Source organism: Marmota flaviventris, chromosome 3, assembly GCF_047511675.1.
Source record: "Marmota flaviventris isolate mMarFla1 chromosome 3, mMarFla1.hap1, whole genome shotgun sequence".
Taxonomy (NCBI): domain Eukaryota; kingdom Metazoa; phylum Chordata; class Mammalia; order Rodentia; family Sciuridae; genus Marmota; species Marmota flaviventris.
The window spans coordinates 83,924,155-83,951,784 of NC_092500.1; the positions used below are offsets into that span (position 1 = coordinate 83,924,155).

Genomic DNA, 27,630 nt, shown 5'->3' on the forward strand with positions numbered 1-27,630 from the left:
TTAAAAGAGCGTACTACAGGGATACTGCCACATCGATGTTCATAGCAGCACAATTCACAATAGCTAGATTGTGGAACCAACCCAGATGCCCTTCAATAGATGAATGGATAAAAAAAATGTGGCATTTATACACAATGGAGTATTATGCAGCACTAAAAAATGACAAAATCATGGAATTTGCAGGGAAATGGATGGCACTAGAGCAGATTATGCTAAGTGAAGCTAGCCAATCCCTAAAAAACAAATGCCAAATGTCTTCTTTGATATAATGAGAGCAACTAAGAACAGAGCAGGGAGGAAGAGCAGGAGGAAAAGATTAACATTAAACAGAGACATGAGGTGGGAGGGAAAGGTAGAGAAAAGGGAAATTGCATGGAAATGGAAGGAGACCCTCATTGTTATACAAAATTACATATAAGAGGTTATGAGGGGAATGGGAAAAAAAACAAGTAGAGAAATGAATTACAGTAGATGGGGTAGAAAGAGAAGATGGGAGGGGAGGGGAGGGGGGATAGTAGAGGATAGGAAAGGTAGTAGAATACAACAGTTACTAATATGCCATTATGTAAAAATGTGGATGTGTAACCGATGTGATTCTGCAATCTGTATTTGGGGTAAAAATGGGAGTTCATAACCCACTTGAATCTAATGTATGAAATATGATATGTCAAGAGCTTTGTAATGTTTTGAACAACCAATAAAAAAAAGTTTTGTGAAATAAAATAAAATATGCATGCAAGCATCAGTTTAAAGCCATTCATATAGGCATATGCTAATTTAGGAGAAAATTGCTAAAAATTGGTCTCTTTGGATGGGGTCATAACTGTCCCCTTTCACTCTTAATTCTATGTCCTTCTAGATGGTGCTACAAGAAGGTGCAGCATACTTCTCCAGACTAGATGAGGTCCATTTCCTTTTCAAATGAAATGAATGCTTGTAGGAACAGGCAGGAAACACAAACACATGAATCAAGCCAGGTAACAATAGGAAGTTCTGTAGCTTTGGCCAGTTTATGTTGTCTTAAAGACATTCAAGTGCCAACTTTTAGAAACTGCTAGACCAACCAAAGTACTGGTTTGAAGATAATGTGAATAATATAGCAAAATGGCTGTTTTGCAGGGGACAGACTGAACTCTCATGTTTGCTGTAGGTGGGCACTGACCCCAAGACACTTACCTACCACAGGCCATGTCTGGACCACAAAGATTAGAACAGTTCATTATTAAAGAGGCTTTTACATTCCTGACCTACCCAGGCCATGTCTAGACCAAAACTAGAATAGTTCACATATTAAAGAGGCTTTTGTATACTTGGATGTGGCTCATAACAAACCATACCCAAGAAGATTCAGCTTGCCAAGAGAGATCATCTAAAACTGCACTCTTATTCTGCACTCTTAGCAGAAAAGTTTTCCCCTAAATCTGCCACCTACCCTTCAATACCCACCATGCCTCAATTACATGAAAATACAGGCTCCTGGATGTGAACCTGAATTGAATAAGATTCCAGGGACGACAGAATGAACCTAAAGATCTTTCATGTTCCTTAATGTCTAGCAAGTCAAGTGTAGATTCAAAGTAAATAATTTAAACATGGAAAACTCCAGGTTCCATTTTTGTCTTATGGGTTTATACTTAATGCACTGCTTGAGCTTTTCACTGTCTGAAATTAAATCCATTGATGTTATAAATTTGTTCCTCTGAAGACTATTTTAATTCTTTTTATAGCAAAAAGATGATTGTATCTTTCATGGCACCTCATTGACTATAGCAAGTCAAATAAGCTTAATTAGCTTAACATGAAAAAAAGCCAGTATGTCAGGATCTTTATGGTATTTTATTCATTGACTTCCCCATTTTCTCTCCTGAGGACTTACAGTGGCACTTCTCATTTTGTCCTTAAAACAGCCCTCTAAGTAGGAAACTGAAGCTTGGAAAAAGTCTCAAAGGTAGTAGGCTACCTAGAAGCACCTCTGGGCAAGAACTTTCCCTGAAGCATTTTTGAATAGTCCCTATGATACCATTGTATCTGACATACCATGGACATTAATGAATGAATAAGACAACCTATCAAATGAGGAATGAGGAAAAAATTATAGAGTTAGCAAAAAGTAATGCAGTCTATGAAGTATGGCTAATAAGCAACTGTGGAAAAAGAAATTACTGAACCTTGGAGTCAGAAATTCAGAGATCTAATTGCAGCCTTCCTGTTAATTTATCATAAGGCCTTATTCATAGCACCAGAACACTTCGAATTCAAGTCCCTTTCCCCTCAGTCAGGGATATAACATTTGCTCTACCTAGTTCACAGACTAGTCTAAGGCCCTCCAAGATAATATACAGGAAATACATAGGAAAGCCACAATGGCTAATATAAATTCAAAATAGGTTACCTTTTTAAAAATTTGTTAAATTCTTTAACAATGATGAGTATTATTTTTAAAGCAATAAAAAAATTAAACTTAAGAATTATCATGGCCAAGTGATTTTTAAGGACTAAGCTGTTCTCACTGAATGCTCTGTAAGTCAATGCTGCAAGACTGTTTTCAGAAATCTCAGAATCATTAGGCTTACGTTCTCTGTTTCAAGATCAGATGTAGAAAAGTCAAAAGAAAGAAAAGAGGAACAGGAATGTTACATAGCAAGCATCTCCCAAATTATGTTTGTTGCTGGGATTTGGGGATGAGAGGAGGAAAATAGACTGGAAATATAGGAATTAAAGTAAATTTAAGAAACAGATTATACAAAATTAAACAAGTTGCTTATTATAAAGACTTCCCAGCATCTTTTTTTTTTTTTTAAAGAGAGAGTGGAAGAGAGAGAGAGAGAGAGAGAGAGAGAGAGAGAGAGAGAGAGAGAGAGAGAGAGAATTTTTTAATATTTATTTTTTTTTTAGTTCTTGGCGGACACAACATCTTTGTTTGTATGTGGTACTGAGGATCGAACCCGGGCCGCACGCATGCAAGGCGAGCGCGCTACCGCTTGAGCCACATCCTCAGCCCCCCAGCATCTTTAATATGCCAACATGAACCCTAAATCCTCAAAAGAGGGATAGGTATATAATTTGCAGTAGTATTCCAGAGAACTTTGGACATATAAAATGTAGGTTCATAGACACTGCTCTTCACACACTTTAATAAACAAGTTCTACTACTTTTTCAACAAACTAAGAGCAATACCTAAAAGATCTGCTTTCTGATTTGCTCTGCCTCTTCTAGCAGGCAGGTACTTGTGAACAGGGAAATCTCCAGAAGATGGACCTCTGGTAAGAGAATTTTCAAAGTGGTTTGTTTGCCTATTCCTAGAAGGAAAAAACAATCAAGATCCAACTATAATTGTTCAAAGCTTATGTATTCCTTTCAAAAAGTTAACAGTAAAAAATAAACAAAATCTTTTATAATGCTTCTTGAAGAAAATATAAAGAAATATCACATCAGTTACAGAATTATATGATTCAGAAGTAATGCTTATGGAACTCAGAAAAAAAGGTGTATGGTGAACTCAAGATATAGCCCTGGAGGGAGTTGGCTGGCTGGCTGCCAAAGGGCCTTGTAGAACAGGCTGCCCTGCTCAGTCTGCCAAGGTGCAAGGTCTAATCTTCAGCTGACAGTGTCTCACATCAAACTAACTCTGGCAACTACTTTATCCTAACCAAGTTCACAAAAGGTAGATATACAAGACAGACCAGTAATTTACTGTTTTATACAATAAGAAATCAAGTAACAAGGGGAACATCTTGTTGCAAATGCACCCTATTCTCTAGGCAAGCTAGATGTAAAGCCTGCATTATGATATGAAGATTGCTTTCAGAAGATAGCTTGGTGAGCATGGCATCCAAACAAAGGGAACTGTTGTTCAATTTAAATATTTAATGGCATCAGGATATGGTGGAATATTAAAAAAAAAAAAATAGACTGGTTACTATCTTGCCCAGGGCCCCCTGACCACTGGAGGAAATGGGCGTTATTAACCTGGGTTTCCCAAAATATAGCAGAAATGTGTAAATCAGAGGCTGGCTGGCATATGACTAAGCAAAACTGATGTAGGATAGAAAAGAAATACAAGATAGCTAGAAAGGAGACAAAAGGAGGACAAGGAAATATAACTTTAATCTTCAAGTCTTATGAGAAAGTTCCACATACCTTCACTCCCAACCCAGTGCTCCCTCCCAGGCCTGGAACTCCCAAGTTTCTGAGAAATCTATAAATCTTCACTCACAATCTTACAGTTACTGGAAGTTCACCCACTTATGAAAATTGCTCTGCACACTGTAAATGAGCTCACTAATGTATGCATTTTTAAAACAGATTAAACAAAATCTACAATAAAGAGTACTTTCTCCAAAACCTATGATATAGCATACTTTCCCAATGTTATCTATTGATCACAACAGAGAAGATGTCAACCTAAGGATCTTGAGAATAGCCAGATCACCATGAACTATCTGATGATCAACTGACAGAGGTCATCCCCATACTCTCCTATGCCCACCCTTTACCAAGTTTCCTTAAAAGAAGAGCCTAAAAACCCCAAAGGCATCTCATTCTTGAAATGAACCACATTCTCCCTTAAATATGTCTCTGCTTTCCTAAATAAATCTATTTGCCTCTGAGCTGTCCTTAAATTCATTTCTATGATGTACCCCACCAATCCTGACTTGAGGTTCCCTGTCTCCAGGAATTCCTCAGACTTGTCCACTTGTCCCTTACAAAGCCTTTATAGACATTTTTATGGAATTCCCTAATACTTTTTAGTTTCAAACAACAGGACTTGTCTGCATTAACAGTACAGAAATAAATGAGACCATTTTTAGATAAATATTTCTAAACCTGATGTCTTTATAAAAGTAAACAGAAGATGGGGTTTCTTGCATCCTAAGACTCCAAAATCCAGAAGTAGATGTCAAGCCATGAAACAGCACTTTAAGACACTAATTGAATCATGATTAATATGTTCCTTCCATTTTTGTTACATATACATGAAAGCAATTATCAGAGCAAAATCTATATCTATTCATCTTTGCAATGAAAGCATATGGGGAACATACTGAGCACCCAGTAAGCATTCTGTAAATGATGTAATTCAACAAATTTTAAATTATATATGTATTTTATACATAGTAATCTCACTTAGGTCAAACCCTATAGAATCATTTGATATTGTGTTATAACCATCAGAAACAAGCAGATTTGCAGAAAAAGCCAGTGTTTCATCCTTAGTTTTGATTACTCAGTATCTTTTTGGAGATTAGCTTTAAAAAATAAGAAAAAAATTTTTCTTTTAACCAAAACCAAATAGACTTTTATTTTTTAAATCCGACAAAACTGTGTAGTGCTCAAATTATTTCTTAGTATAATCTACTATGACTGGCACTTGTTATATTGCAAATTCATTCCTCTAATGGATTTAACACTGTTCTTTGTCTTTTATTAAAGCCCTTTCTTTAGCTAGAAAAAGAACAGGATGCAATTTGCAAGTCTAGAATTCCTGGATGATAAAAACAACACTAGGTGCCCTTAAATTTCCTGTCCACATGTTTTCTCCAGACTCCCCTATTCATTAAGGGAGACACTACCAATAGTTTAGCCCAACATTCCTTAGTTTATCAAGCCTGGGGAAAGGAGATAACAAATCTGGCACTCAGGCCACCTATAAATAGATGTGGTCTCTCCAACCATTTACCATCAAACTTCTAAAAGGGGAAAACAACTGCCTTACCTGACTGGTAAAAGGTAGTTTTCACATACTGCCTTTCAAAAGAGAGTATGCTTAATGCTACTACCTTACTGCCTTGCAGTATAAAAATCTTCCTAAAATTCATAACTTGCAATCATCATGCCTGAAGGATATGGACAGTAGGCCCCAGGGAACCCAGGGAAAGTTCTTCTCTGTAACTGTTCCCCCACCCGCCCTCTGGCTGTGTGTGTGGGGAGATGTCTGTGGTAAATTGGAGCTATTGTCATTGTAGTGGGATAAAATCGAAGCCCAGGCCTCGGACAGAAGAGAAGGGAAAATGGGGAGAGCAGAGTCGGGACAGAAAGACCTGGCCCTTACCAACAGCTGAACTGGCTTTCCCCAGTACCACAGGCCCCAGGAAGCTTCCCTTATATACAATTCCTCTACAGGCCTCCTGCCCCACCCTAAATGAGACCACCACCAGCAGCAGACAAAATTCCTCCTATGACCTGGCCCAGCTAAACCCTACAAAACCTAGAACCTTTGCAGCCCAGCACCATTTTTCCCTCTCAAAAATGTGCCCTTCTGTTGCTTAATTAAACACCGCGGATCCATTGAGGTCTGAAAGCAAAAAATAACCGAAATGGGGACAGACCTAGATGGATCAGCGATGCCTTTGAGAGAAAATGGCAACTGATTACAATGGGAGTCTGATTTTTATAGGGTTTAAGTGAGACTTGAATCATAGCAGAATGCGTTAGTTGGGCAGTCAGGGAGAGCAGTGAAAGTCCAAAGCCCATTGTTTTCCTTCTCTCCCCAGACCTATTGTCCTCCTTTCTCCCTGGGGGTGGTTGTTCCCCTTTTTCTGGGTGGGTTGTTGTTTTCCAAATCCTTCAAGGTCAGACTCCATTCCTTTTTCTTTTTGTATTCTCTTTCATTTGCTTTCAATGCCCAAGGCTACCAATCCTTAGACTGGACACTGTATATGCTGGGTTCCCTAATGACTGAGCAGCCAGAGCCTCTTTTTTCTTTGAGGAGGAGCTTGAAGAACAAGAAATTCACAGTCTTGTATTATTATAATAATAACTTACTTGTATTATTCCAACCAATGTTCATTGCAGATCTATCCTAAGTGCTAGCACTGTGCAAAGTAGTGAGAGTATGAGATAGAGAAAACAGTTCCCGCCCTGACACAAAGCAGGAAGAAATCAGCTCTTTAAGGGAAAGTATAGGCAAAGTTTTAATAATAGAAGAAGATGCTTAAACTCAATCTTGTGGGGGAGGGGACTGTAGAAAGAGTTGACTAGTCAGCTGGACTCTGCAGAGGAGGTGCTGGACACACATTTGCATGTACAGAACAGACTGAGTATATTTGTTTGAAATGGCAGAAGATCAAGGTAGAAATGCAGATAAGGGTATGATAAAGTATTTTTTGGCCATGTTAAAAAATTACCCTAAGCATAAGTGGGAGTTACTCAAGACTTTTAATTAAATGGAAAAGAGCCAATTAAGCAGTTACAGTATTTACCCAAGTATCAAGAACTTTTCTGAGAAGGTTACCAGTTTTAATGTAATAGTTCCAACCAGTCTTAAGATCTTATCTGATTTGCCCTCTGGATGGATTATGCTAGGAGAGTAAGAATGGCAAAAAGGCTAGGAATACACTAGAGGAATGTAAACAGGGTTAGAGGCCTCAATAATGAGAGTTGTCAGGGCTTACAAACAGGTTGTTCACAGTCATATTTTGTTTGGCTTATGCTGTGATTTAGAAATTGAAAGATTTCATATAAAAATTTTTCCTCTTGAAAAATCAGAACTGTCAACAATGAGCTAACTCATTGTTGACAGTTCTGATTCTTACATCTATACAACTATAAAGATAGCTGAACTCATAAACAGTGGGCGTCTTTAAAATATCACATCCCACCAGGGTGCGACTTGCTCCTTCATGTTTCCTTCACTCATTTTAGTACCTGCCTGCTGCTAATCAGAATTTCAGAATGCAACCCTTGGTTTAGTACAGGCCAATGAGGGCCTACATTAAGCAGTAGAGAAAAGCTATGTTGAGGGGTGAGGGAAACCAGAGTGAGTATCTCAATGTTGCTTGTAAAAGAGGAATTACTCAAAGGTAAAAACAACACAACAGTGGGAAAAGCATCAATTTATAAGGCACAAATGTGATTTAAGACATCTTTATTTTATTCATATTTACAATTTTTATATCTAGAAATTTATAGAATTTATAGACATGAATTTACTAGCCTAAGGAAAGTTTTGGAGAGCATGAGTGTAACAGAGAAAGAGATAGTGATATTCTAGAGAATTCTACGATACCAGAGTTAACCTATGGCTCTGAACTGAAGAGTTTGGATAAATGAGACGAACAAAGACAATACCTAATACAACCCAAAGAACTATCCTTCCCTTTGCCTTGTCAGCAAAGCCATGCTTCCCTGGGCTTCCAATATCCCAACACTGTGAAATTTCCTCTAAATTTTTCATTTGTTTTAAATAATATGGCCAGTGGAAATTAAGACTAATTACTTTTTTAAATAAAGAGTAAAATTAAACTGAGTGAATACAAAGCACATGCCTGTATTCCCAGTGACCTGAGAATTAAGGCAAGAGCAAGTTCAAAGCCAACCTCAGCAACTTGGCAAAACCCTGTCTCAAAATAAAAAGTAAGGGATATAGCTCAGTGGTAAAGTACCCCTGGGTTCAATCCCCAGTACTCCCCAAAAGAAGTTAAATTTAAAATTTATGCTTGAAAATGTTAATTTTAAAGATGACATTTAGAAAGGGAGAAATAACCCTATTCACAAAAGTAGCAAGGAGGAAGAGATGAAAAACAACACCTTAACTATGTTCAGAATAACCTTGGCAGACAGACGCCTGTAATCCGAGCAGGCTGAGAGGCTAAGGCAGTAGTAGTGAGTTCAAGATCAGCCTCAGCAACTTAGAGAGGCCCTAAGCAACTCAGCAAGACCCTGTCTCTAAATAAAATATAAAAAAGGCCGAGAGATGTGACTCAGTGGTTAAGTGCCCCTGGGTTAAATCCCTGGTACCAAAAAAACACAAAAAACAAAAAAAGAATAATATTGATGCCATGTATAACTAAGAAGAACAAATTTTTGAGAGTGTTGATCCTTTATGAGGAAAACTAACCATAGATTATGGAAGAAAGAGAAGAATTATTCAATGAATGGTATTAAAACAACTGGGCATCTATTTGGAAAGGAAAAAAAAATCAAGACAGATATTCAGATGTTCATTTCACTCTAAAAGGCAAAATAAATTTCAAGTGGTTCAAAAGGTGAACATAAAGATAAATGGGTAGACAGAAGGAAGGAAAGGAAGGAGAAAAGGCGGGAGGAAATAAAAGAAATTAAATGTCAAAAAATTATAAGAAAATATAGATGAAAAAATATTGGATATCTGAAAGTGAAAGAACTTTTTAAAAAGAAAGTCATCACAATGAAAAATAGAGTTAGTATCCTTACACAAAAATTTGGAATATACTAATCAAACAAGATGCAAAGATAGTAATTTTGGGGAAAACACTAAAATAACAGTGTATTTTACATAAACATACTAGTTAGTATACATTCAAAAAACAAATTTCTTATTATGTATAAAGTTCATATAGAGATTTTTAAAAAATCAAAGCTGTAAAGAGACAACAAAGACCAAATAATAAGTGGGAAAATATCTGATCAACAATAAATAAAAATAGCGTAAGAATATACGAAAAATGTTCAATATTACTAATAAATTAAAGACAAGGAAACTTTAAAAGAATGCAGTATGTTCCCTATATCAAAGTAGCCACAACTTGCTCTTTAGGTGGGGTCCCATGTCATTAGACACTTTTCTGGTGCATCATCTGTGCTTGTGTTAAATGGTAGAATGTAACCTTTTCTGTCAACAAGCAAAATGACATGTTTTATCTTTTGACATAATAATTCTATCTTTAGGACTTTATCTTAAGGAAATAATCAAAATTGCAGCAAAGATTTGTATAAGGTTATCTTTTCTAAATTAAAGCAGCATTTAAAATAATAAACCACCAAACCACTTAAAACAAAGTTGTTTGAAATTAGTTAAAATGATTGATGGAATTAAGACAGCATAGTAAAGACTACTGAAGAAACCCCCCCCCCCAAAAAAAAAAATTAACAACATGACAATTAATGTTAGGTTAATAAGCAGGATTCCCAATGTTCTATCCTTAGAGACAAAATAATCTCAACTGCCTAAAAGGGGGTGGCGTTTATAGAATGAAATTATGAATAGTTTAAATTTTGTCCTTCATGATTTTTTCAATTTTCTCACATTCTCATATCATAATAAGCAAACAACCATTTTTACAATCAGGAAAAAAAAAAAAAAAAAAAACTAAGAATGTTGGAAAGAGGGTGCTGGAGGTGGGGTGGTAAAAAGGAATCAATTTGCACTCTTCAGCACACAGAAGTAGGTTTACAGTATACTTGAATTTTTTCCTATGAACCAAATTCTTAGAGGTGGTTTAGTGAAGGATTATGAAGAGTTAGATGTCATGGAAAAACTAAAGACAAACAAGACTAATAAGGGGAATTTTGAAAAAAGTTTTTCAATCATAGCTTAGACTCATTTTAGGAAATAGTTTCATAATGGCTTACATCTGTGCATATATATATAATGGCTGCCTATTCTCCTGATGATTTGAAAGGCCCATATCAAAAACAAAAAGTAAGGCAACACAAATCTTAACTAAATCACCTTCAAATATTATTTAGGCAAGAGAAATCCTCCTCCAAAATATGTGAAGAGGAAAAAACACTAAATTTTAAAAAGTCACCCAACCCTCTTACTCCCTCTGCCAACACTAGTTCAGCCCAAAATGCAGACTTTGTGCTAAAAGATGAAGGCTGGTGTGAGCAGAAAACAACCAATGAATGGACAAGGCAGGAGAATGAAGAGTGGTGAGAGGTGGTGTGACATCCTGGTAAAGGGAAGGGAGGAGCAAGCTTGGGAAGCAGCCGGGAGGGATGAATCACCCAGTGGCCAGACTATAAAAAGCTTGGTCATCTTTAACATTTGCTTTTCATTCTCTTAAAAGTAAACTTCTAATACAATGACACGTTTGCATAAAAGTAAGGATGTAAAACATATACTTCTCAAGTAAACACATGATATTACTTTCAAATATAAAGTCATATTTTAATTTCCCATTCATTCAAAGCTTCTACATCATTGAATAACTTTGGAAGACACTTGTGTGCACTTCTCAGTTGTACCAACTTCTTAACTTTATTAAAATTATTCTATCGTTGTTTTGCTCTTCCTTTTAAATGAAAACTACTCCCTGAAAGAGATCAAACTAAGTTAAAAACTTAAGAGCCAGAAGCAGCAGTTCTTTGGGGAGGGGGAGCAAAAATTAGACAAGACTAAAATTAGAACATGATATCATCAAGTTTATAGTTTTAAGACCTAAGTAGCTATGGGTTACTTTTAGTTATTTTGAATCACTTAAACTCTCCCAAGAGACTTTTTTGACCATCACAAGTGACCAAAGAAATTGCTTCCAACTAAAAGCAGACAAACCATGTTACTCATCAGTCTCAGATATTGTGTTAAGCATTCAGATCACTTGACTTCTGCAACCCTGAGAAAATCCAGAAGGTATCCACTTCATTAAGACAGCAGAACACAAAAAAACTTCAAGACAGAAAAAACAACAACAACAAAAAACCCTTTTAACTACTCATGACCTTTGTCATTAATAACGGAAAAACTTAAAATGTAAAAAACCTAAGCATTGAACAGGACCATATCACTTTGGTGGCTTGTGATCCTTAGAACACAATTCTGGATTATTTAGAAAACAAATATAGGAAGAAAAAAATACCTAAAATGGAATAAAAAGTAAATTGTATAGCTGGTTGTCATCAAGGATATCCTGTCATTCAACAAAGTACTTTGGCAAACCCTCCCATAAATCACTTTATGTGTTCAATTCTGTTTTGCATTTTTCTAGACTCTACTACAGGTCTAAGACGGCAAACTCAAGTTTACCATGGGGCAAAACTGTGAGCATCATGGAACTTGAAAATCAACTGTGACTGCAGAAGTTGGTCATCTTTAAGTAATATAGAAACTAATTTAACTGTCATTAAGTGACAGAGACTATGCTATGTAGTCCATCTCCCTCAATTTATAGAGATGAAACCCACAAACACTTGGATATTTAATGGAAAAGACTGGACTAGAATAGGTCACTTGACCTTCCAGTGAAGCTTCCACTTTGGCTGGAGAGAGTATAATGTGGTGGTGATACTGTACTAACCCTGCCTGCAGAGAGGCTATATCTCAGACCACTACCACCCAGGGTTGTGTCTCAGGTTCCAGTGCCGCAGTCTGGCTGGGCACAATCAGGAGCCACTTGTCAAAAGAAACTAACTTTATTTTTAGAACCACACACGCCAAACAAAACAGCCTCTCAGGAAAAACCCTCAGAGCCTCAACTGCCACCACCGGCTTTCCACAAGCCTCTCTCTCCCACACAAGCTTCTCTCCACCTCCCACAATCCTCCTGCTCTTGAGGCCGATTGGCTGGGTCACGTGGGCGGAGCCAAAAAAGTCCCCCAATGAGCAGCTCCGTGGTCTGAAAGGGCAGGGAAACAGCCCAATGAGCATCACCGCAGAGGAGCCAATCAGCTAGATGTTGCTGGGGCCGAGGAGCCAATCAGCTAGATGTTGCTGGGGCCGCTGTGAGCCAATCATCAGCCGGCAGCTGGAAGTTTGCTGGCAGCTGGAAGTTTGCTGGGGCCCCTTCGGCTGTGGCTCTCAACATCTCCCCCTCTCTGTTTAAACAACAAGCACGTGGCTTAGGGACCATGCCTGCCTTAGGTTGTCCAATAGTACATATGGTCCTTAGGTTGGTACCATTGCAATTGGATCTTACCCGTCACTGACTACCGGTCCAGTATACAGCCACACCTGTGGAGAGGTCTTTGTACCAGCAGGGGGTGAGGTTCTTTGCCTCACCTCTGTTGGCCCCCAAATTTTAGCTGGACGATCATGACAAGCAGAAGGGAGGAAGATACACCAAGCCAATTGACGGCTCCTTTTGGAAAAATTGTACCACCAATGACATCATCAGCAAAAATACCCCAACACTACCACAAGTCGCTGCACCAACAGATAGTTCACAATGCATACAGGTGAGCTCACAATGTGTCCAGGCAAGTTCTGCAAGCAGTTCAGTGATGGCTATTGTAGAAGCTGTAGATTGGTTTTATCTTTGACTTCACCAGCACTGGGATGAAGATAGGAATTCTGGCAATAATGGCTAAAGAAAAAATTATGTAACATTCCAGAAGGCACTAAAAGAAAACAATTTTCTTAACAATTTACCTTATCTTTAAGAGAATTATTAAATATAATGAAAAGGAAAGGTGAAAGTAAACAAACAGATCTGTTAACCTTCTTTTTTGTTTACATATTAAAACAATCCTCAACAGTTGTTTACCCAATTTAAATTAAACCATATAAATCACGTGAAAAAAACAAAACATTTGGATCCATTTTATCATGAGCGCTCATCATATATGATATATGGACATACGTACATTCAAACATATAACACAAAACACAAGTGTGCACACATAATATAATACATACAACACATAACCTAATAGTAAAGGCCTTATAACTTTTTACAGGTGAAATCTCCATTGCAATGTTTAAAAACTCTATAGTCAAAAAATAGAACTGATCAGCAAAACATTAACCTAGGTCTGTATGAGCTCAAAAAACAAAATAGAACTTCATGATATGGCAAAGGGCAATAATAAAATAGATATTGAAAAAAGCATCCTGGTTCTGTTGCAGATGTAAGAATAGCCAAACTGGAGTTTTGGATATCAGTTGTTATAGATTTGAGACAAATCTTCTTCTTTTTGGTCTGTAGAAATCGCTTTAGTTAATCTTTCTGGAATCCAAATTGGCTGCTGTTCTCCCTGTGGAAACACATAAACAGACCCCCGACTCCAGACAATCACTGGGTCAGGACCTTGGTTAATCTCTCTGGAATCCAAATCGGCTGCTGTTCTCCCTGTGGAAACACACAAACAGACCCCCGACTCCAGACAATTACTGGGTCAGGACCTTTCCATTGTCCTGTTAGAATATCCTTCCAAAGTACCTTGGGCTTATGTACATTTTTTGGACACATATGCCTTTCCGCAGCACTAAGTCCTGATGAATCCAAATTTAAAAAGTTTAGAGTAAAAAGGGTTATTTTAAGTTTATCTTTGGGGAATATATACCCCTTCCCAATTCCTTCTTTTTGCTTTAATAAGTACATTTTAATAGTTTGATGAGCTCTTTCAACTATGCCTTGTCCCTGTGGATTGTATGGGATTCCTGTTATATGAGTAATGCCAAATGTTGAGCAAAATTGTTTAAAAGAGGTAGAAGTATAACCAGGGGCATTATCTGTTTTTAACTGTTTTGGAACACCCACAGTGGCAAAATTTTGTAAGCAATGAGCTATAACATCTTCAGTTTTTTCTCCGGCATGAAGGGAGCCCATCAAAAATCCAGAAGAAGTATCAACTGTAACATGCAAATATTTTAATTTTCCAAATTCTGACAAGTGTGTGATGTCCATCTGCCAAATATGGTTAGGTATCAATCCTCTAGGATTGACTCCAAGATTAACTTGTGGTAAAAAGGTCACACAATTTTGACATTGTTTTATTATTTCTCTAGCTTGTTCCTTAGTTATTTTAAAATGCTTTTGTAAAGTATTAGCATTGACATGGAACCGTTTATGAAAATTTATAGCTTCTTCAACTGTAGAGAAAATATGTATGTCATGTGTAGTTATATCTGCTAAATCATTGCCCAAACTAAGGGCTCCAGGCAATCCTGTATGTGCCCTGATATGTCCTATAAAGAATGGATCTTTTCTGTCCCAGAAAAGATAGGTGTTCTGTTTTATTTTTGGTGTATTTTGGTTTTTTGGTGGTGCTGGGAACTAAATCCAGGTTTCTGGAAAGCTATTTTGAATACGGAAGCTGGTCATATTAAATGATGTGGATTTAGCTTGAGATCCTACCTCTGTCTATAATTACCTCCTTAAAAAAGGGTGCTCCAAGGTGGGGTTCTCAAAATCTTATGCACTATATGGGGAACATGGGCACTCTTTGACCAGAACATCCAAGCATAAGGGTAAAACTAAGTGTACGTATACTCAGATCTCTGGAACTACCATACTGATTTGGAAAAAAAAGAGATTTCTAAAATGTAAAAGTAAAATGTTTCATGTGAAAACATCCAGACATTTATACATTGCAAAGTGAAAGTGACCTCACGATCCTATCTCCCATAATATCCGGTTTTAACTAAGTGAGAGACTGGAGTTAGACTGCCTTGATTTAAATTCTGGTTCTATCACTTCCCAACTGTGAGAACTGTCAGGGTCTCATGTCCTTATCTACAAAACAGAGATAATGACAGCATGTGAAAATTAATAACTATTGTTTATTAAGCACTTTATAAAACATAGGTATTGTTCCAAGCACTTGAAATACATTAGTTAATTTTAATAAAATGACTGATGTTTTTTAAGTACTCAGAATCATGCCTGAGACTCAGTCAAATGCTCATTAAACATTAACTATTGCTATGCCTTATAAAACTAATGCATAGATCAACACACACAACAGTTTTATTAATGAGCTCAAATAAATTATTCTGTAATTTGCTTTTTCCTTTGTGATCTTGTAGATAACCTTTGATATTAATCTATATTAATACATATAGATTCATTCTTGTTAGGTGGCACATAGTAATAATATTTTCTAACATATAATGACTCATTTTGTGCTAGACTCTGGGCTTTACATATTATCATCTCACTTAACCCTCATACTAACCCTAAAAAAAGTATGCCATTTATTATTCCCATTCAAAGAGGAAAGTAAGACTTGGCTGTATTAAGTTACCTGTGTAAGATCATACAGTTAGATGAAGTGGCAGGATTTGAACTTAGGGTCCTCTGAAATTAAGCCACCATGGCATACTGCACCTTCCATAGGTTTTTATACCAATGTCCACTAACAGATATTCAGATGGTTTCCATTTTGGGGGGTATTTATAGCCATGCTTCAGTAAATATATTGGATCACAGATTATGTGCCCCCACTTTTTAAATTTCCTTATACTCTTCCAGATGTACAATTACTGAATCAAAAGACATTCACATTTAAAAATGTGATATACACTGCCAAAATCCTTTCCAGAGAAAGTACCAATTGACCATATATAGTTATATGACAGAGTCAATCCTGGACATTGCCTATCCTTTTAAACTTTGCCAGTCTGATAAGTTAAAAAGAATATCTTTGCCTTCATGCTTAAGGTCCTGGATTTAGTTTCCAGCACCACCAAAAAACCAAAATACACCAAAAATAAAACAGAACACCTGGGGGCTGGGGATGTGGCTCAAGCGGTAGCGCGCTCGCCTGGCATGCGTGGGGCCCGGGTTTGATCCTCAGCACCACATACAAACAAAGATGTTGTGTCAGCGGAGAACTAAAAAAAAATAAATATTAAAACTCTCTCTCTCTCTCTCTCTCTCTCTCTCTCTCGACTCTCTCTCTTAAAAAAAAAAAAAAAGAACACCTTACTTTTGCTTATACATTTCTTTGACTAAATGAATTAAACATGATGATTTTAAATAGTTATTTATTCTCTTATAAGCCTGCCTGATTTAATTATTTTGCCTGCTTCTGCATTATAAAATCCATTTATTTTTAAGAGTCAGACCATATTTCAACAATAGAGCTCACAGTTCTTTTTAAATAACTGAAATCATACCATAATGCCAATATTTAAGTCACTTCAATTTATAAAGCATAAATAAAAAGAGTATGTTTCAGTTCATGCAGGAACTATAGTTATTACTATTATTAGAAGAGGTGCTTTCCTATAAATCAATACTACTTTCATACAACTCAAAGGTTGAGAATGTAAGTAGAAATAGTTTCCAAACTGAGATTTTCTGTTATTCAGATGTAATGTGAAAACTTCACTGTTTATTTATTGGACCAGGATATATAAATCCTTTGTTAAAACAATGACAATTTTCTTTTCAACAGAAAATGTCCCAGCTTTGGTCATGCTCCTCTGGAAATCAAATAAGCACTGTTCTTAATCATTCTTGGGACTGGGGATGTAAAAGAAAGAAGGAAAAAAAAGGAAGAAAGGAAGAATGATGAACATTAATTAATGACTACCATTTATTAAGCACCTTGTCCATGCTCAACAGTGCTATATGCATTATCTCAATCTTCATGACCACATGAGGTAGGTACTACTTCTCCAGAGGCCTCTCAACTAGAAAGTGGCAGACAACTGGGATTTAAACCTTTCTTGATTCTAAAACTATGATAACCACTAGGCATACTAATATATAACCATACTCACTCAGTTAAACAAAGCTAAGGCCAAAAATAAACCTGTAATTTCCTAAAGGCAACTCCAGAGAATTGCCTTATTTATTCTTGGTACATCTTACACGACTGTATAATTCGTGATTAAAAAAAAAAGAATGAACTCATCTCTCCTAACACAGTAACACAGAGTTGTGTTACTACTCCTTCCACTCAATCTGTCCTCTTGCACAAACAGCTCTAAAAACTTCATGAAGAACTTTGATAAACAGGAATCTCTGCAATTATTTCAGATTTTTAAAATATATATTTGTGCATGATGTCCTCATTGACTTACCTAGGAAACAGGCAAAAAGTATCAGAATGCTTCCTACATGAGCAGGAAGATTAACCAAGCAGAATCCTGGCAAAGATGCCATCAGCTGGGAGTTAGGGGTGAAGTCCAGGACTGAGGCTGCATCTATATAGGTTCCCAGGAGCCCGGAAATAGCCTCAGAAAGCCAAAAAGGGAAAGTTCCTCTGGTACTTTCTACTAGTGGCAACAAAAGAGTCTCTCTTATCCATGTGGCAACTTGTAGTTAGAAAGTTCCTAAATCTAATTCTCTCCCACTGAAATTCAAACTCATTGATTTTTCTCATATTCTCCATAAAAATGAAAATCTTTACTGCAGCAAGTAACTTGCTCAAGTTCTCCCAGCAAGTAAGACAAAGGTAGCTGAAACCTGTACCTTCTTCAAGATAGCTTTCTTTGATTCTCTCTCATCACACTGCCAAAAGTTCTTAAACTTGCATTTTGCTAAGTTCTTTATAATAAACCTTATTTTTCTTTTTTTCCATTATAAAATTTGAGGAAAAACTACAACCCCAAGGTTTCATAAAACTCCCGGGAAATACAGTACATGCGTGCCTGTAATCCCAGAATCTGGAGGTGGGGAGTGGGGGCAGGAGGATTGTGAGTTCAAAGCCAACCTCAGCAAAAGCAAGGCACTAAGCAACTCAGTGAGATCCTGTCTCAAAATACAAAAAAGGGCTGGGGCTGGGGATTAGTAGTTGAGTGCCCCGAGTTCAATCCCTGGTACCACCCCCACCCCCCAAAAAAGAATATTGCAAACATTTTTTAAAAAAAAAAATTTTTTAAACCAGGATTGTTTAAAAGTAAGTTGTAGCTATCTTGATACTTCACTTCCACATTCTTCAATTTGCATCTTCTGAAAACAGAAATATTTTCTAGAATAACTATAATGTCATTATCATTCCCAAGATAATGAGTAATAATTTTATAATATCATCTAATGTATAGTTTATATTTAGATTCTCTCATTTATTCCCCATCTCCCCACCCCACCCTACCTTGTGCTGGACTCAGGGTATGCATGGGGTGGAATGACTGGGTAGCTGAAGGGAAGAAGGAAGTTTTGAGATCAGGTCCTTTGGGGGCCGCAGACTTCTGGCAATGTGTAGCTTTCATAAGGATTCATGACACGCCATGGCTAAACCACCAATAAGAATAAGATATTCTTGGAAATCTAGTTGTCCATCACTGTTGAGGTTTATTTTTTTATGCAATCAAGGGCACCAAAATCCTCTTGGTTCTTGGTGAAGGCAGCCAATTCTGTATTCATGAGCTTAGGAACTCCCTCTTGGAGAGAGTGCAGCTATTCCCATCCTTTTTTTTTTTTTTTTTTTTTGTGGCTAAAGTAAATGTGGCAAAATGTTAATAACCAACTAACAAAAAGGAAACGCACTAATTCTTTGGTACACTATTCTTTCAACATTTCTAAAGATTTGGGTTTTCCAAATAAAAAGTTGGACCAAAAAAAGTCATTAAGCAGGGCTGGGGTTGTGACTAAGTGGTAGAGCACTTGCCTAGCATGTGAGAGGCACTGGGTTTGATTCTCAGCACCACATATAAATAAGTAAATAAAATAAAGGTCCATCAACAACTAATAAAATATTTAAAGAAAAAAAAAGTCATTAAGCCAAAACATTTCTTCACATACCAATTCAATTCAACAGAAGTATTATGAAATCCAATACTGTTTAACATAATAGAAAATTCAACTTATAAATATTTTATGGCTTAAAATAATAACTGTTTTTGATTCTTGTTATAAACAGATTTGGGGTAAGTTGAATTATAAAGAAAATATCCAGGGCTGGGGATATAGTTAATTGGTAGAGTGTTTGCCTTGTATGCACAAGGCCCTGGGTTCAATCCCCAGCACCACCAAAAAAATAAAAAAGAAAATATCCATGAAAAGTTGATCCCACTGAATAGATTTCTATTATTAAATCTGAGTTTTAGCTGTATTTTAAAAGACTTTAAGAGACAGCTAAAAAATGTTGTATAAAAGTTAAATAGTTTAAGAATTAAAATCAAGAATCAATAAATTGGGGCTGGGGATGTGGCTCAAGCGGTAGCGCGCGCGCGCTCGCCTGGCATGCGTGCGGCCCAGATTCGATCCTCAGCACCACATACAAACAAAGATGTTGTGTCTGCCAAAAACTAAAAAATAAATATTTAAAAAATTCAAAAAAAAAAAAAAAAAAAAAAATTTTAACACAATACCTTTATTTTTATGTGGTGCTGAGGATTGAACCCGGGCCCCACCTGTGCTAGGCAAGCGCTCTACGGCTGAGCCACAATCCCAGCCCAACATTTTTAAACTAAGAGGAAAAAAAAAAGCTATCCTAAGACTTAGAAGTCTAAGTATGAGCAAGTAGACCTTTTTCATTTCAAATAATCCATTTTGAGACTACTGTGTGTTCCATTAATATTATCCATTTATTATCACAGTTAAACCAAACTATTTTCATAGTTATATTTTGACATCTGGTTGTAAAGACCCTCCTTCTAGCCCCTCTTAAAATTCATATGAATTTTAGAACCTGCTTATAAATTAAGTTTTTAAATATTCTTGGGATTTTTATTTGGTGTCATTTTTTTTTCTTTCTTTCTTTTTCTGGGTAAACTGGGAATTGGACCCAGGAGCATTCTACCACTGAGCCACATTCCCAGATCTTTTTATTTTTTGAGACAGGGTCTAAGTTGCCCTGGTTGGCCTTGAACGTGTGATCTTACTGTCTCAGTCTCCTGAGTAGCTGGGATTACAAGCATGTGCCACAAAGCTCAGCTGGTATCATCTTTTGAAAAGAGAAAAAGCATAGTTTAAAACATCCCATTCTAGTTTTAGTCTTAGGCTGATGTGCAAAAATATTCTGCCACCAGGAGGACAAATATCCAATTTGAAGGTTACAGTTAAATTCCATTTAAAAAGTTGCATCCAAACTGATAATATCTTATTATTGATTACAGAAAATAAGATATTAAAAATCCCATGAGACTGTATTTACAGGACATTTAGGCTTTCAGGATGACCAGAGATAGGTAAAGTTAGAGAAACTAGTTAAGCTAATAGTTCCCCTGGCTTTAGGCAAGGCTGACCAAATAATTACACCATGGTATCTGTCATGTACTGCACACTATGTTAGTAGAATGGGACCTGGATAATAAAATAAGATATGAGCACTCTAAGAGGTCATCATATTGTTGAAATAAAGTAAGACTTGTCCATACAATTAGTACAAAAATAATCAGCAGGGAAGGCCTTTCTGATATAAGCAGGGCTTTAGAACTGAAATATCAGGGAGGACTATAGTGCTCCAAAAAAACTAATAAAATCAGGTAAATCAGCTCTAGCTTAACTAAATGCTAGAGGTTACTAGAAATTTAGTGTCAGCTCTTTATAAAACCTGTTTTATAAAGCAAAGCTGGGGTATACTAATGGCATTCTAATCAAAGCACAGAGATCTTATAAGCAGATCTTGCAGCAGCTGGGTATGCTTGATCATACCCATAAACTGTGCCCATCACTATTAATTACATTAATATTTTGTGGCTCATAGACTATTCCATACTGGAACCTGATCCTGCTCTCCAAACATGACTTGAAAAGTCCCTACTCCTTAGAACTTACATCCACAGAAACTGCACCCAGTTTCCTGACATCATGGAAATTTACTGATCTACTCAGAAGACCTAGTATGTAGGCCCATTTATTTGTGGAAAGAGGTAGTTCTTTCCAAAATTACTGACTCAGAAATTTTTACAGGCATTGGGTCTGTTTTTTAAAAAAAGGGAAAAAAATTTTTTTTTTTAAGTTGAATAAACAGGATGAGCACTATATCTCTTTCCAAGGAGCAAAAACTAATGCTAAACATAGCTGGGGAAATTGCTCAGAAGGAACCAGGGTGGAAACCTGCTTTTAAAACTTTAAATTATATGCAAACTCTACAGTTATTTACTTTTTAAAAAAATAGTCTTTTAATTGACATATAAAATTGTACATATTCATGAGATACCATGTGAATGTTTTGACACATGTATATATTGTGTAATGTTCAAATCAGGATAGTCATTTACTTTTTAAAGCATTACTAGATAAATGCAAAGCAGACATCTCCATTACTTCTCTGCCAGTGTGACACTGCAGAAAACATGACTCAGGAGGACAGAAAGCTCTTACTTCTTCAGATACTTTCTTTGCAAATGGACAGAATTCTTACCTATGAGTTGGTTTTAAAGTCAGTTTCATTAAAACCAGGAAATAAAGACTATTTAACCCTCTGAGGTTCCTTCCTGTCTTCTTTCTTTGTTTAAACTTTTTAAAGGTTGTTACTGATGCTTTAAACAGAGAACATAGGAAGTGTTCAGGTTTCATACACATTTCAGGACTCTTCTAATGAAATACATTGTAAATAATTTAAAAACACTATACTTCACACCCTATAGCTTTGTATTAAGTGAAACAGAATATGGTGGGTTGGGGTATTTTTAGAAGTCAGATAAATACTCTGTTATATAGTTCCCTAAATAATTTCAAAAGTTATGAAGATAAAATGAAGGGTAAAACTGCTTTATAAAAGAAAGGGCACTATTCAACATAAGGATATACCTGCATTTAAACAATAAAAATTCTACATTCAGGATACTAACTATTTCTGTGGAGGAAGGGGGGAAAAGAAAGGATTACCAAAGCATCACAAGTCTACCTGTAATCTTTTGTTACTTAAATAAAATCCAAGGCAAAGAAGGTAAAATATCAATACTTGACAAAGTTGCACAGTGGACATACATGAATGTTCCTTATATTTTAGTCTATGTACGTGTGCAATTCATAATTAAAATTTTAACCATAAACTTATAATGTCATTTAAAGAAATTAAAAATAACAAAGATTCCAAGGAATTTTTAAGTTTTTTTTCCTAGATTTTTATTTACTGTGGTGCTAGATTGAACCCAGGGTCTCATACAAGTGCTCATCCACTGAGCTACATTCCCAGCCCTTTTAAAATTTTGAGACAAGGTCTCACTAAATTGTCTTGGCCTTAAATTTGCTGTCCTCCTACCTCAGCCTCCTGAGTACCTGAGATTACAGGTCTGTATCATGGAGCGTAGCTGGGTAAATATTTTTTAAAGCTACTCAACTTTATATATAGAAGTATTATGACTACCCAGAATGCTAGAGAGATTCATATTTGGATGACTAATAACACATCCTATACATACTAAAATATTTCCAGATGAAATACTATAACATCAAGATTTGCCACAAAACAACACAAGATATACAAGTCCCCTTTTAGCTATAATATGATTGTTGGGTTTATAAAACTGATCTATAGATATTGTATAGTACACTTGAGAAATGGGTTACTAATCATACACTGTGAACACAAGGGAATATCTTTAATCCCTATCTATCTATCTATTAATTTATTTGACAAACATTTAGAGAATGCACACTATATGCCAGGGAGTGTAACATGTGGGTAGAATATAACATTAAATGACAAATGACGCTGAATCTCCGTCTTCAAGATCCAGTCTAATCATGGGAGACAAATGTATAAACAAATGAGAATATAAGTATGATGATAGAAACGATGGAGTTGAAAATACCAAAAGGACTTCATAATGCATGAAAGCAGGGAACTATAAATAATTTTATATGCAGAAGGGAGAGAAAAAGTGGCAGTAGATGGGACTAGATAGGAAAGTTGGGATCAGTTTAAGAACATGAATGTGATGCAAGGAATTTGAATAGATCTAAAAAAGTGATAAAGGCAGCATTTTATAGAATTTAAGTCTGGAAATGATGTGATCCATTTACATTTTAGATGAACTGCTGATGGAGAAAAATAGATTTGTTGGTGCTGTCAGTGTTTGAAGAACAGAGAAAGTGGAGGAAGAAGGGAAAGGAGTTTACCTAGTAGTTAAGAGATAAACTAAATTGGCCCAGCAGGCTATGATAAGGGAGAAACAGTGGAGATTTCTGAGCTCCTTTTACAGCATTTTCTTGGGTTTGGGAAAAGATTGTTAACTGAGTATTTAACTATTAATATACAATAAAGGTAATAAACTCCTTCAAAGTAATAAAGAAAATATTTTAGAAATGCAGATTTTAGGTACTCTACTATAATTACTGCCCCCACCCATTCAGGGTAACACTGAAATCCTAACATTATCCAGGGATTATAAGTTTCAAGGACAACACCTAACATACAGTCAGTGCTTAATGAATGAGGGTCATATGCTGAATGTGACAAATTCATAAATACACGAAACAGGACGTGTTCTCTCTGGTCACTGTCACATGGTATAGGTGGTAAATTCCCTTTTTCTGGCCTATCAGTAGTGACCAAAAGCACAAGCAAGGAAAAAAGCAGAATTTTTTTTGTATATTTCTATAATCTTTGCAGTCTCAGCAATGATTTTGACCATCATTTCTTAAAACAATGTGGAAAATTAATTTCTTGTTTAGATTTATAATACTCCCCACATATACACCATAAAAGATGATACATTTTTTTCCTTACCAATTGTATAGTATCTTTTATTTGAGTCTTAAAAAAGACTTCTTAAGGAAATATCAGAAAGAACCACTCACTCAGTTCTAGGTGCCATGAACTTCATGAACTTTTGTTTCAATTTTTATAAAATGACAGCAATAATTTTTCCTGAAAAAAAACATTATCTTTATTTGAATTAGATACAAAGTTAAACTCAGAAAGGCAGATCATTTAGACAATGCCCTGGTATTAATGACAATTTATGAAACTAGAAAACTGCCTGGGCTGGAGTCAGTGGTGGAGTCCTTGCCTATCATGTGTGAGGCACTGGGATTGATTCTCAGCATCACAGACAGATAGATAAAATAGATAGATAGATAGATAGATAGATAGACAGACAGATAGATAGATAGATAAAGGTATTGTGTCCATTTACAGCTAAAAAATTTTTCAAAAAAGAAAACTGTCTAGGGACTGGGATCGTGACTCAGTGGTAGAACGCTCGCCTAGTATGTGTGAGGCCCTGGGTTTGATCCTCAGCTAATAAATATGTGTGTGTGTGTGTGTGTGTGTGTGTGTGTGTGTGTGTATATAAAGAAAAATGTCTTTCTTTAACTTCTTATATTTCTAGGTTTTCTCAGCAGTAAAGTTGTGGTATACCAAACATCAAAACCTGGAAATCTGATCATTCTATTCCATAACTTCATTAAAACTTAATAGCATTCCAAATGTTATTGACATTAATAATATATAATTAATAATAATTAACCAAACATTAATTATGTGCCAGCTAATATACTTAATACTTTATATACATAATCTCATTTGATTTTTTTTTTTTTTTGGTACAGGGATTGATCTCAGGGGCGCTTAACCACTGACCCACAACTCCAGCCTCCCCCCCGCAACTTTTTTTTATTGATTTTTAAAAAAATATATGACTGTGGAATGAATTACACTTCATATTACATATATAGAGCACAATTTTTCATATCTCTGGTTGTATACAAAGTATATTCACACCAATTTGTGTCTTCATACATGTACTTTGGATAATAATGTCCATCACTGCTAACCCCCTGCCCCGTCCCTTCCCCTCCCACCTCTCTGCCCTGTCTAGAGTTTGTCTATTCCTCCCATGTTTCTCCTTCCTACCCCACTATGAATCAGTCTCCTTATATCAGAGAAAACATTCGGCATTTGGTTTTATGGTATTGGCTAACTTCACTTAGCATTATCTTCTCCAGCTCCATCCATTTACCTGCAAGTGCCATAATTTTATTCTCTTTTATTGCTGAGAAATATTCCATTGTGTATATATGCCACATTTTTTTAATCCATTCATCTACTGAAGGGCATCTAGGTTGGTTCCACAGTTTAGCTGTTGTGAATTGTGCTGCTATAAACATTGATGTGACTGTGTCCCTGTAGTATACTGTTTTTAAGTCCTTTGGGTGTAGACCGAGGAGAGGGACAGCTGGGTCAAACGGTGGTTCATTCCCAGTTTTCAAAGGAATCTCCATACTGTTTTCCGTATTGGCTGCACCAATTTGCAGTCCCACCAGTAATGTATGAGTGTACCTTTTTCTTCCACATCCTCGTCAACACTTAAAGTTGTTTGTCTTTGTAATAACTGCCATTCTGACAGGAGTGAGATGAAATCTTAAAGTAGTTTTGATTTGCATTTCTCTAATTGCTAGAGATGATGAACCTTTTTTCATATATTTGTTGATTGATTGTACATCTTCTTCTGAGAAGTGTCTGTTCAGTTCCTTGGCCCATTTATTGATTGGGTTATTTTTTTTTTTTTTTTTTGGTGCTTAGCTTTTTGAGTTCTTTATATACCCTAGAGAGTAGTGCTCTATCTGATGTGTGAGGGGGAAAGATTTGCTCCCAAGATGTAGGTTCTCTATTCACCTCACAGATTGTGTTTTTTGTTTTGTTTTTTTGCTGAGAAGAAACTTTTTAGTTTGAATCCATCCCATTTACCCCATTTATTGATTCTTGATTTTAATTCTTGTGCTAGAGGAGTCATTATTTTTTCAATATTTTTTAGTTGTAGTTGGACACAATACCTTTATTTTATTTATTTGTTTTTATGTGGTGCTAGGATCGAACTCAGGACCTCGCATGCCCTAGGCGAGGGCTCTACTGCTGAGCTACAACCCCAGCCCTCTCCAGCCCTTTTCTGCATTTTATTTAGAGACAGGGTTTTACTGAGTTGCTTAGGGTGTCACTAAGTATCTGAGGCTAGTTTTGAACTGGTGACCCTCCTGTCTCAGCCTCCCAAACTGCTGGGATTATAGGCACGCCATCTCATTTGATTTTGATCCTCAGATTAGCCCTAAGAGGTGGTACATAATGTTACTACCATGCTGCAATAGAAAACACTGGTACTCAAGGGAGATTTGTATCTTATCCAATTTATACAACCAAAGACTCAATAGCTCAGGACTCTTCCCCACCATTCAGTACCTACTCCTCCCAAACTATGTAAGATAGGCAGACAGGCATTATCATCACTATTTTAAAGTTTAAAATCTGAGGCTCAGAAAGCTAACAAAATTTGCCTAAGGTAACACATTTAGAAATCGAGCTACCAGAAGACTCCTAATCCAGGACCCCTCCCTCTCGACTTCTAATGAAACAAATCAAAATTGATCCACAGGGATCATCAGAATAGAAAATCTTCACCCTTGTTTAAAAGAAAAAAAAAGATAAATACACACAATAAAGAAAAGAAAACAGTGAAACACAAATAGCTTTGTCAACACAGCATAAAAGTCATGAAGGGATTTTTTTTGTTTTTTTGTTTGTTTTAACTAAGTTTCTTTTTGACACATCAAGATCACCTTTAACTCAAAATCCTAAAGGTAGCTAGTGAAATCATGCTAATGTAATCACACATTTCAGCTTTCTAATCTCTTGAGTTTATTTTTGCTTTCCTAATATTTCTAGATATATATCTTTTACAGTCAACAATGAGCTTCCGAAATTTTCAGCATATATCAGAGACTTGGGAAAAGTTAAAGAGCAGTTTTCTGCCACCAACCCACAAGAGAAACAATATCTACAATGAACTGTCACAGAATCTCTTGCTGAGGAGCACACAGATGCAACATTTCTCTGCTGCCCCGGGATGTACTGGGAGTGAACAGGCTGTGAACAAGGCATCAAAACAAACTATACTTAGGGGGCTAATTTCTCCCTAGTGACCTCCATCTCTTAAGGCACTTGGCTGTTGACAAGATGATCCCACCCTTGAATACACGGAAGTTGCACCCAGTCCCACAAAGCACAGATTCAGTCAGCACAACAGAAGCCTGAATTTCCTTCCAAGACAAATATGGAATTTAATCTGTAATGAAGCTTTGAATACAATTAATTAATTTTTAATCCTTTATTATGACCATACAAAGGGGGGAAAAGAACTACTTTCTCAGTTCTTCCTTGAGGGGGAAGCGATAGAGGAAAAAGTGTAATATTTAAAGCCCACAACAAAATTTAGAAATTTTTCCATTAATATACACACCCTAGCTGAGTCATCGAGCCTAACAGCCCACAGTGGATCACCTCAGTACCATCTTTCCTATACATGGTCATCTACCCTGCTAATTCTCCTTGAAATGGAATGGATAAGAAGCAAAAACATGTTTCATTCT

General features: G+C 36.3%; 1 protein-coding gene across 1 annotated transcript in view; it reads right to left on the reverse strand.

Annotated features, from left to right (window-relative positions):
• Stk38l (serine/threonine kinase 38 like) overlaps positions 1-27,630 on the reverse strand; it is a 78,858-nt gene that overhangs the window by 25,568 nt on the left and 25,660 nt on the right. The window lies entirely within an intron of this gene.